This window comes from Tupaia chinensis, unplaced genomic scaffold, assembly GCF_000334495.1.
Source record: "Tupaia chinensis unplaced genomic scaffold, TupChi_1.0 Scaffold000578_2, whole genome shotgun sequence".
NCBI classification, from domain to species: domain Eukaryota; kingdom Metazoa; phylum Chordata; class Mammalia; order Scandentia; family Tupaiidae; genus Tupaia; species Tupaia belangeri.
This window is the reverse complement of record NW_006160094.1, coordinates 5,467,198-5,479,652: the sequence shown is the minus strand read 5'-3', so window position 1 is coordinate 5,479,652 and position 12,455 is coordinate 5,467,198. Positions and strand designations below refer to the sequence as shown.

The window sequence follows — 12,455 nt, the reverse complement described above, 5'->3', positions numbered from 1 at the left end:
TCTCTCTCTCTCTCTCTCTCTCTCTCTCTCTCTCTCTCTCTCTCTCTCTCCCCCTCTCTCTCCCCCTCTCTCTCTCTGTCTCTCTCCCTGGTGAGTACATGTGCCCTATAGCAAATTTTAAAAAAAAAAGATAATAACAATCAAAAATAAAATAAATTAAAAATTATTATTATTTTTTTAAAGGAACATCTCACCATGAATATAGTCTTGGTAGGCCAAGAAAGCTCAGCAGACCTTGGCTGAGTTGGTCAAGGGCCCAGATAGCACAGCGGTAAAGCAAGGTGCTCGCAAGGCTGTCCCATGTGGGGAGGCCCCTGGCTCAAGTCTGGACATCGGAGAGCTCCAGGTCACGCTTGCCCAGGATCCAGGCTGGATGAATGCTGGGCTGGATTGAGGCATCAAGACCTGTTGGAGTCCTATCTCTCTCTGTCTTCCTGTCTCTGTATCTCTTGCTCATGGAAGAAATAAATGAAAATCAGAGAAAACTGAAGTAAATGGATATTAAAACAGAAATGTCAACTTTTTTTAGATTAGTAAGAAATCTTTAAGTTGGACCTGTGTGTTCTTAAAAATCTTTTTCTAAATGGATTCTTAGTTGGATATTCGATACCTTTCGTAGAGTCACCTTTGATAGGCTGTGCTGTACTTTCCAGTTCAGATGGCTGTCTGTGGGGAGTGAACTGCTCAGACCATGGGAGCGCTGTACCTGGCGGTGCCACCTGCCGACTGTGTGTGGAGGCCCTGGGGGTGCAGAGAAGGCCACCCAGGTGCAACCTTCGCCACCACACCACGGCGACCGCTCTCGCCGTGGCCTTCACTGCTTCCTGTCTGCCAGACCAAGTGGGAGCATCTCTTCAACATGCGGCACTGGATGTGGCTGACTGTGCCCTCTTAAATTCTTTCCTCCCATCCCTTCCATGACACCACCTTCTCCAGTTCCCCTCCAACTGCTTGGTGGCTTCTTCCCAGGCTTTTCCTTGCCTCCCTTCCTTGCATTCACTGAATAGCGGCCCTCCCCAGGGTAGTTTCCCTGTGACTGCTTCCCTTCCTTCTCCTACTGTCCTCCATGTGGGGTGGCCTCTCCTGCCTTCTCTGGAGGGCTGGGGCTCCTTCACAAGCAAACCAAGTGCCCCCACCCCTGCTCAGGTTGGACCTTCCTGTCTGACCTACAAACTGACCTCTCCCGTCCGACTCCTTGTGCCCTTTGCAGGGGCCTCGCGTCCTCGTTGCTCTCTGCACAGATCAGGCTGCTCACTGCTGCATGTCTCTGTCCCCACTGCCCCAGTCTCATCTCCTGGGGACACGCCCATCAGGCCTCCAGGCAGGCTGAGAAGCCCCTTCCTGGGGCCTCACTTGACCGAGTAGTCACTTTTATTCCTTTATTCTCAGTCTCTACTTATGAAGTAACAGTTGCTTGTTTTTTTTTTTGTTTTTTTTTTTTGTTTGTTTGTTTGTTTGTTTTTTTTTAAGGTTTTTACCATAGGGCACATGTGCTTGCTGAAGAGAGACAGGGAGATGGGACCAGCAGTTAGCGTAATGGCTATGTCACTGGACTCCCACAGTTGACCGCGGTTAGCGCCCTGGATCCCTAGGCTTAAACACGCTGGGCGCGTGTGTGTGTGCGTGCCCAAGATCCCGACAGAATGGAGGAGAAGAGATTGCGACGTGGCCATCCCCCCTGGCGGGTGATTTCTTGCTTTCTGTCTCTCTGTCTCTCTCTCTCTGTCTGGCAAGTGCATGCGCCCTATCACAAAAACCTCTCAAAAAAAAAAAAAAAGAGAGAGAGGGAGACAGGGAGAGACAGTGGAGAGGACATGTGAGAAGCCACCACCCAGGTGGGACCAGTAGAATGCATAATGGTTACATTGGTGGACTCTCATGTAGTCCACTGCAGTTCAAGTCCCCGACCCAGCAGCTTAAAACTCATGCTGGACATGTGTGAGTGTGTGCCCAAAATCCCAGAAGGAGAATGGAGGAGAAGGGATTGCGGCGTGGCCATCCCCCCTGGCGGGTGATTTCGTGCTTTCTGTCTCTCTGTCTCTCTCTGTCTCTCTGGCGAGTGCACATGCCCTATAGCAAAAAAAGCTCTCTTAAAAAAAAAAAAAAAAGAAGAAGAAAAGAAAGAAATGACCCCCAGGAGAGATAGATTCACAGCCATCCCTCCTCCTCTAATCTCTTCCTGGGACTTGGGGTACACACACACACACACACACACACACACACACCTGCCTTGACACACATGCCTGGCATGAGTTTCAAGCTGCCAGATCCAGGACTCAAACTGCAGCCCCATGTGGGAGCCCAGTGCCCTAACCACTATGCCACCTGCTGGCCCCTGTTAGTTGTTTTAATGGAGACTCTTGAAAACTTTACAGAAGGTTTCGAGACCAAGTATTGAATTCCTGGTGACGGGATCTCAGGCCCTTTGACAACTGAGTGCACTTTGGAGAGGACAGGTGGGGCTTGTTGTCCACGAGCCAGCTCCTCCATGTACCCCAGGTGTCAGGACGCCGGGTGACTGCTCGGTCACGTGGTCTGACAGCACCCACAGTGGTCGAAACTGCAGGACCACCCAAGCATACCCACCATGTGCTGCTGCCTGGCCTATCGGAGTGGCCGTATTTCCTTGTCATGCAAAGGGCACCCTCCTCCTCAGGCCAGCCCCGCCTGCCAATCCGGCTCTTGGCATCAGCAGGCACGCTGCTGAGTCTGCCAGGCTTACCCACCTGTCATGTGTCTCGCACCCCAAACAGCTGGTGAAACCAATATCGCGCCGAGGGCCGGCTCCGGCTGTGGCGGTGGGCTGGGCCCAGGATTACACACACATATTCTTCCCCGCTCTTTCTGACATCGCAAAGAAACCGTGACAACCAGCACTCGTTCTGCACGGAACTGCAAGCCTTTGCTTTGGGAAATGAAATGTCTCTGGTTAAAAAAATAATAATAAAATAAAGTGTGTTTCATTGCTTTTAGCAGCATGCGCTGTCTGACTGGATTTGGACAGAGCTCCCTGGGCCTGCCCCAGATTGGACCCACCTGCTCTGCACCCTGCACTGGGGGCAGAGTCCTCCCTGCCTCGGCCCACCCTCCCAGCAGCAGGGAGCCCGAAGGGGGCTCTTCCCCACAGGGCTGAGACTTTCCCAGGCAGGAGAGGAGAATTTCCCCGTCACTGGCTCCCTTTATCTGGGGGCAGCTATTTGACCTGCCGCATTCCTCCCCGTAAGTCAATCCGGTGCCCTGAGCCCCCAGGTTATCGTTTTACCGCCGGGTATCACATGTCACGATCTGTACTTGGATACAATAAACTCAAGGCTCTGGGTCTGGCTAGGACCACCTGTCAGAGGAGCCGGGTGCTGTGGATGAATGGCCAGCAGGGGCGGTGGCTTTCTGGAAAAGAGGAGTGACAACCAGGAACAGAGCGATTGCTTAGTCACCCGGTGTCTAGGGCACTCTGCAGAGGGCTGAGACACTCACACCGAAAGAACTTTGCGGCGCTTCACAGGCCAAGGATGTGCCCCCGGTCCCTGGTGAACACGCGTGTCTCCGCATGTTTCAAGTCCAGCCAACCTGTCCCTAATGGGCCCGCCCCCTACTCCTTAGCTTTATCTTGTGGCTATCCTAGTCCCAGGGAAATCAGATGCAGGGAAGGACAGTTATTTACACATCAATGTGAAATTAAGTCAACAGGACCCCTATTCCACTGCATCTTAAACCGGATCTCCAAGGAGACAGGAACTGGAGAATTTGACCTTTCCTCATTTAGTTATTTATGTGTTGAGGTGAAATCTTTCCAGTCCAGAAATTCTGCCTCAGCCTCCCAGATGGGACTGCACATACACCACAAGCCCTGGTTTTTTATTTATTTTTATTTGTATATTTAAAGTTTATTTCTTACACGAGTGAGTGAGAGAGAGAGGGAGAGAGAGAGAGCTGACACATCCAACAGGGGGTGGGTGCTGTGACCCACCCAGCCTTCGGCCAGCCCTGGGTCACGGGAACTTTTGCTGCCAAGCGTACAGCAGGAGGTCTCTGGGCCTGAACCGGAAACCCGCCCAGGTGCCCCACCACCCTACTCCCTGATCCTGCTTAGACGGGGTCTCACTCATTGCCCAGGCCAGCCTCTAGCTCCTGGCCCTCCGCCTCAGCATCCTTCTGTTGCTGGACTGCGGGGTGCACCACCACGCGGGGCACACAGCACCACAGCCGGGCTCACTGCCTCGCTAACTCTCCTTGTCCTGCCTCGCTAACTCTCCTTGTCCTGCAGAATGAAGTCCACGCTCCTTAACCTTCAGTCCCAAATCCCCGGCTCGCTGGCCTTTCTCTAGTAAGCCCCAATGCATAGGATAGTCCTCTGCCAACAGAGGCTGGGGGACAGCCCATAAATGTTGCCTGAAATAATAAGTTATGCAAACGAACCAAGGGGTGGGTAACAGGAGTTTATAAACAGATATTATTTCTTTTTGTGGTCTCATTGCAGAAGTAAAATATTTATCTGAGGGTTCTTGTAATTATGTTTAAATTTATTAAGAAACAGGCAGGGGGCATAGAGGTTAAGGGGCCGGATCCCACAGGGCCAACTTGGAGATTTGAATTCCAGACCCAGCGGCTTGAAAACCATGCTGGGCCCATGTGTGTGCATGCCCAAACCCCTGAGAGGAGAACGGAGATGGAACTGCAGCCTGGCCATTTCCCCGGGGAGATGACTGCTCATTTTCCCTCTCTCTGTCTCAGTCTCTGGCAAGCACACACATCCTATGGCGGCAAACTGGAAAAAAGAAAGAAGAAAGAAGGAAAGAAAAAAGAGAAAGATAAAGATGAAGGAAAGAATGAGAGAGAGAGAGAGAGAGAGAGAGAGAAGAAAGATAAAGACGTAAGGAAGGAAGAGAAAGAAAGACAGGCAAGGGGCGAAGACGGAAGCCAGGTCCACGCACTCCTCTAGGAAGGCTGGGCTGGAAAGCCCCGATGCTGAGGCAGTGCGGGCCTGGCTGCAGGAGACCAGAGGAGGCACAGCCAGCTCGCTCCCCAGGGGCACGGCGCCCAGGACTGCAGGCTGAGCGGGCCCAGCACACTTCCCGGCCCAGAAGTCAGACTTCACGCGTCGGGAGAAGGAAGGTGAGGAGCCGCAGCTGCTCATCAGCCTCATGGTCAGGACAGAAGCGGGCGTTCAGGAGACATTCTCTCTGGGAAGAGGGGCTGGGACTAATTTTCCCTCCACTTTCCCATGGAAGCCACCACCACACGGGGTCACATGCCAAGAGCACGTGTGGACGAGTGCTTCCCGGAGGCAGGCCCGGTGCACCCCAGTAAGAAAGGCAAAGATCAGCTGAGACTGAGATGAGGGGGCGTCCTCGGGGCTGAGAGCCGGCTCAGGGCATGAATGGGGAGGAGGAGCCTGGGCATGAGCTCAGGGGCCCAGCCAGCCTCTCCCTCTGCGCCACCACCGCCCCGGCCGCCGTCCCTAACCCACCCCTCCCCATAGGACGTCAGCCGTGAATACCCTACTCCCTCCAGACCCTCTTCCCACCTTCTCCCCGAACGGAATTGTGTCCTCCGCTCCAGGAGCTTTTTCTCCCAGCCCTGAAACCACGTGCTGCCCGACTTCCGGTCCGATCTAGTGCACCTGCCACCTGGTGTGCTGCCGAACTCATTAGAACTCATTAGAACTCATTAGGACCCTTAGCCCTGGGAGTCCCGGACCGCTAGGCTTGAGCGAAAGCATTTTTCTGTTATAGGAATCTCAAGTGCTGACGAGTAGTATTTCTCTGAATAAAATTAATCTTATTATTCTGAAAAATCCTTCATAACCATACATCTTAAAAGAAAGACAGCTTCAGGACAAGCAGTTAGTGTAATGGCTATGTCGCTGGACTCCCATGTAGTCAACTGTGGTTCGAGTCCCAGACCCAGTGGCTTAAACTCACACTGGGCGTATGTGCGTGTGTGCCCAAGATCCTGAGAGGAGAATGGAGGAGAAGGGATTGTGACATGGCCATCCCCCCTGGGGGTGATTTCTCACTTTCTGTGTGGCAAGCACACTCACCCTGTAGCAAAAACCTCTCAAAAAAAAAAAAAAAAAAAAGAAAGAAAGAAAAGAAAGGCAGCTTCATCATTCCAGTTCTGTTTATTTTATAAGTAAGAAAGACAAATCAGGCTTATTTTTAAAAACACTGCCATGTGGCCTCCCAGATTCACAATCACTATCACCACCGTTAGCTCAAATGGCAGGTCCTGATGGGCGAGTTTTAGGCACAGAGAAGACTGTCCATGGCTACTTTGGACTTTTAATATGACTTTAATATTAAAGTTAATTTTTAAAAAAGAATTGTTTTAGTTATCTTTACTTACTTATCTATTTATTTATTTATTTTATTTAACCAGAGAGGGACAGAGTGAGAGAGAGAGAGAGAGAAAGTAAGAAAGCAAGCTGCAAACTCGAACCGTGGTCTGCCATGTGGGAGTCTAGCATCCTTAACCACCTAAAGTTAATATTTTAAAATTCTACTTTTCGCCTAAGCCTTTAAGTTTAATTTACAATCTTATAAAGATTTTTAAAGCTGTATAATCTTACATACATTCATTTTCTATAATGTTATTTATAATCTGATAAATTCAACAATCACTTAAAAGGGGTCTCCTACAACTTAGTCAATTCTCTTAATTGCTTTAAACGTCATGCATAAATTTAATATATATTTGATTTCTTTTATGTATTTCAATTGCCTCTAAGAACTAGAGCCTTTCTAACATGTTTTTCTTGTTTTTTTTCTTTTTTAAATATATTTGCATTCATTCACTGTATGCCATTTAGAGCATACAAAATGAATTTTCCCATTTAGGGTGTGCATGCTTGCCAGAGAGCGACAGAAAGCGAGAGAGACCATAAGAAAGAAAGCAAGGAATCACCGCCAGGGGGGCAGCGGGGGCAGCCAAGCTGCAGTTCCTTCTCCTCCATTCTCCTTCTGGGATTTTGGGCACACACGCACACGTACGTACCTGGCGTAAGTTCTAAGCTGCCAGGTCTGGGACTGGAACTGTAGCCGGCCATGAGGGATTCCAGCACCCTAACCACCACATCACCTCTAGCCTCTAAAATATAAGTTCTTAGGTATGTGAGACACATAAATATGACAAATTAAACTTTGTTAACATTTTAATGCAGTTTACACACTTAGTAAACTTCTCAGAACTTTTTATTTAAAAGCAGAATATCCTAACTTCATTTTAAGTTCAAGCCATGAGGCCTGCTTATTAGGTCTCCGACATGGCTACTATTTCCAATCCTCGCGTGTGGACAGATGGCTCCTGGGTAGGAGACAGCAGGTATGTTTTCTTCATTGTTTCTGTAACTGCTGTCATTGTCCCCCGGGTCAAAAGGCTTTTATGTTATCCCACGCAAAATGAGGGTTTCCAATCTAGTGAACTAAGATTAAGTACCAGCCAGAGAACTGTGGGGCTGAGGTACAGGAGTCAGGTCTGGCCTGAGAAACTGGGAGACCGTGTTGAATCCGGTGCAGTCATTATGGCATTGAGCCCTAACACGCAGAAGGGCGACCTCCCCAGCCCGCAACCCTGGATTCGAATTCCACATCGAGTCCCGCCTCTAACTGCAGCCCACGCTCCCCTTTGCAGGCACGGCTGGCCCCTTCCCTGCTCATTTGGATTTAGACGTTGGTTTTGTTGTGTTTGTCGCCCTCTGTGACACTTGAATATCTTTTTGTCTCACTTGAAAGACCCTTTCAGTGGCATTTTATTTGATCCTACAGAGTCTCATATATTTCTTTCATATGTTTTATCATCTGATTTGGGTAGGTTGATTCAATAATCATTTTTCCCTTTATCTTTTCCTGTTCTGTGAAAGCCACAGTTCTTAAAGATAAGCATCTAATACCCAGCTGGGCTGGGGTCTCTCTGGTGGCTTTCCCTAAGGTCGCACTGACAAGAGATGCATGAGAAAGTGATCCCTGCGGCTCCAGGCCTTACTGAGTCTGACCTTTCTTCAAACACTCCTGTGCGAACTTGCTTTGCTCTTCTGAAGCAACTGCGTCTTCTCCTCCCAGCTAAAATATAATCTCCATGGGGCCCGCAGGTGGCACAGTGGTTAAGGTGCTGGACTCCCTCATGGCTGACTGCAGTTTGCGCCCTGGATCAGGTGGCTTTAAAATCACACTGGGCGTGTGTGCGCATGTGCTCCAAACCCGGAGAGGAGAATGGAGGAGAAGGGACTGTGGTGCGGTCATCCCTCCTGGGTGCCAAATTCTCACCGTGTCTCCCTCTTTCTCTCCAGCAAGCACACACACCCTAATGCGAAAGCAAACAAACAAACAAACAAAAATATAATCTCCACAAGGGCAGAGAGCTTTGCTGTCTCATTCACGGGCATATCCTTGCACCTAGAACAGTGCCTGGCAGTGCGAAGGTGCTCGGCAAAGATACGTTAGCTGAAGTCAGAGGGACAGTGTGCTTAATGGAACTCTGTAAAACAAATCATAAAGCTCCTTGTTCAAAAGTGACTGAAAATGTCAAGATGATGACAGCAGGGCATTAAACCAAGTGTGGTTCCATCCAGCATGGGGCACCCAGCACAACATGGGTCACATACCCAGAATGCCATTCCGAATGTGACCGTCCAGGGGCACGTGTGTGCTAACCTGTGATCTGTCATACGCTCCTGTGAACACGGTTTGTATGTTCCATATCTTCTACCTCCAGTGCTTAGCAAGTGCCTGCAACAAAGAGATGTTTGCAAACCCAGGAAGAAATGTTCCCAGAGGAGTGCTCCAAGAAAGAGCAGAGCGTTTAGGGCCCCACTCAGCGGTGCAGCAGGAGTGAGCTACTCAAGCAGCATTGACCCGCAGCAGAGACCACAGGTCCGCTTCCTCGGTCAACCTGTGAACGCTGGTGCCATCACCGTGGTCCTGGCTGGGGGAAGACTGCGAAGAGAACGGGGATCCTGGCGTGAGGCCCTACTGCGGATGCTTGCTTTCCTCTCTCTCTTCTTCTGTCTGTCTCTCCCTCTCATGAAAGAAAAAGATAAACAAACAAAAGAGAACAGGGTATTTCAAATCCCAGATACCCTTTTATCCTCCGTGGTCCCATGGATGGGTTACAGACAGTAAATGTGTTAGGTGCAATTGGTATTCATATCTTATGCCATCTGGAGTTGTTCTTTTTTTTTTTCTTTTTCTTTTTTTTTTTTTGAGGGGTTTTCGCTATAGGGTGCGTGCGCTCGCCAGACAGACAGAGAGAGACATAGAGACAGAAAGCGAGAAATCACCCCCCAGGGGGGGATGGTCACGCCGCAATCCCTTCTCCTCCATTCTCCTCTCAGGATCTTGGACACGCACTCACACGCGCCCGGCGTGAGTTCTAAGCCACCAGATCCAGGACGCGAACCACGGTTGACTACGTGGGAGTCCAGCGACATAACCATTAAGCTAACTGCTGGTTCCCTGGAGTTGTTCTTGAGAACTTTTGTCGAAGACATTAACTCATTCTTGAAACATCTCTGCATACATAGCAAGGGTTGGCCTGAACCGAAAGTGAAGAGCTAGATGTCAGCCATGGGTCTCCATATCAATCATGGGGACCCGGCACATAGTGACCCCGACTGAAATCGCAGACACAGGTCAACTGAAAAGTTTTACAGTCCCCCTGGGTATTGGGGGGGAGGGGTTGTGCCAGGAGCTCCCTCCCCTGCTCCAGATGCTTCAGTACTTCATATAAGATGGTGTGGCATTGCGTGTAGCCTATGCACAGCCTCCCATGGGCTTGAAATCATCTCTGGGTTAGGTATTTTTTTAACGATAGCATAGGCATGCATCGGGGTGGGGGAAGAAAGAGAGAGAAAGCACCTCGGCAAGTTCTTATCACACCACAGTCACCCTCCTGCAGGTCCAGAGGAGTGGGATCTTGGATGCATGTGCCTATGCCTGGCGTGTTTCCAGGCTGACCCAGGGATCCAAACCCTCGGTCGGCCTTGTGGCTCCCAGCACTGTGTATGCTGCCCAGTATGCAGTGGACTGGCTCCCCAGGCTGTGCCACTCACAAGTGATCTTATAAATGTGTGTGTGTGTGTGTGTGTGTGTGTGTGTGTTTCTAAAGAGCCACCTCATCTCTTCCCCTGCATCATGATTGGTGTGGCCAGGCTGTATCCGCGGTTGGTTCAGTCCTCATATGCAGACCCCATGGTATGGAGGGCCAGCTGCATCCGGCCACATTAATTCCCAGTGAGTCCTTTACCTGTAAAGTTTGAGGATACGTTTTTATGAAATAAATGTTTATGAAGTAAATTTTAGCTTCTGCCATGTCCATGTGTTGGTTAGAGGATCCTCAATGACAGAGGCAAGAAGACAAATAATTGCACCTATTTTGTTTTGTTTTAAAATACACAGCTTAGTAAAATTTCTATTGAGGAACCAGCAGTTAGTGTAATGGCTATGTCGCTGGACTCCCATGTAGTTGACCACGGTCCGAGTCCTGGACCCAGCGGCTTAAACCCACGCCAGACACATGTGCGTGTGTGCCCAAGATCCCGAGAGGAGAGTGGAGGAGAAGGGATTGCAGCGTGGCCATCCCCTCTGGGGGGTGATTTCTTGCTTTCTGTCTCTCTGTCTCTCTCTGTCTGTCTGGTGAGTGCACGCACCCTATAGCACAAACCTCTAAAAATTTTTTTCTATTGAAATCATAACCTTTATATCCTTAAAATAATCTAAATCATTTTATCACAGAATTAATTAGTAAAGAATTTGAAACTAAGCCAAAAAGGCATGGAACATTAAAGGGTGCAGAGCGATGCTCTTCCCCACAGTGAGAGGAAGGTCTTGCATCACCCAGGGCGAGTCTGGGTGACAGAGGCCACTACGCGATGAGTAAAGATAGTGGAGACAGAAAAATAAAGTCAGGGGAGTCAGTGCTGCCGGGCAAACAAACACCCGAAGCGTAAGTCATGGTACGGAAAACCCTCAACACTTCAGTCCTAGTCAGGACATAAATCAGGTTTGCAGTTAACCATCTGACTGTTCACCCGAGGCCAATGCGTTTCAGGGGAAAGCATGTCTTCAGTGGGTTCTAGAATCTTCCCTCTTCCAGTCCCCCCGCATCGATCAGTCTAACATCTGAGCAGAAAGTTGTAGCACACACAGGAAGGGTGGACTGGCCCCAGGAAGGGAAACGGTGCCTCCTGCTGGGTCGCCCACACAGGCTGCCCGCCACAAGCTCGAGCACAGGACAGGACTGTTACACACATCTCCATGGATGCAAAGAAAGGCACGGGGACCCTCTGAGCTCCCACCCAGTCATGCTTCCCTGAGGTGCTGTTCCTCTCCACCACACCCAAGCAGGACCAACGGACCAAAATGCTGGAGCAGAGAGAGCTGGCAGGTGCTCATGGAGGTCACGTAAAGGGGAAGAATGGGGCCGCATAGCCCAGGAATGTGGGGCAAGAGTCAAGGCAGTCCACCTCAGCTGAGGCCACTGCAGTGTCGAAAGCAAGCACGAGTTACGCCATGCGCCAGTCAGTCCCCTCCCGAGGAAGACTGGAGTAGGAGTTCCAGGGGCTCCCTCCACAGGATCATCACCTACGGGGTGCACACACGGCTTCACCCTGGTTACTGCTTAATATGACGAACTGTTAAGCTGTTTTTTCCTCTGACAACCAAGTGTTTTTATAAAACACCAGGAAAACCTGCAGTCCTGTTGATTAAGGAACACCAAGTTAAATAATTTGCAAATCCTAAATGAATGAAGACTATGAAGAGACTTCAAGAAGTTCTTGGACAAATAGAATTAATAGAATTAATGTCTGAGTTTATTTCGGTGCAAAACATTTTGAAGTCCATGTATTTTTTTTTTTTATATAATGTCCATTTTCCAGGAACTTTTTGAAGTCCCCCTCAGACTTTCTCAGAATGAAAATAAACATAAAATAAGAATTTAGCTCACAAGTAAATCTAAGTACGATTTGGAAAAAAAAAAAAAAATCAAAGACCCAACGTAATGCAGAGAAATTTTTGGCAAACAGAAGGAAATGTGGAAGTACTTTGTCTCTCTTACAACCCAGCCCTAGGCTAGACATGAAAATCCGGTAATGCTAAATTAGGCTAACCCAGTAAGTGGGTGTATGTGCACCTGACATTCGTATCAATAGGATATGCACTAGACACAAATTACCCAGACCGTAGTTCTGCAAAGACTAGTTAGGAAAAAGATCAAAGTCTATTTGAAGTGAAAGAATTGTAATTTTAAAATTAAGGGAAAGGACAACAGATTAAATTGAGAAGTTCCTGTTGCCCACTCTGATAAACCCTTCAAAGTCTTCAGTCCTCTTTCTTCTAAAATCAACAACCAGGACCACAAAGGAGAAGGTGGTGGGTGGCGAGCCGCCCCCTCCTTCAGTGGGAAGGAAGTCTCATGGGAGGTTAGAAGGAAGTTCTATGTTTTCTGGCCCTGCAGGAATG

The 12,455-nt window shown here is 49.2% G+C and overlaps 1 pseudogene; it reads right to left on the bottom strand.

The window, feature by feature from the left end:
- Positions 1 to 8,834: 8,834 nt before the first annotated feature.
- LOC102487884 (heterogeneous nuclear ribonucleoprotein L pseudogene) overlaps positions 8,835 to 12,455 on the bottom strand; it is a 9,799-nt pseudogene continuing 6,178 nt past the window's right edge.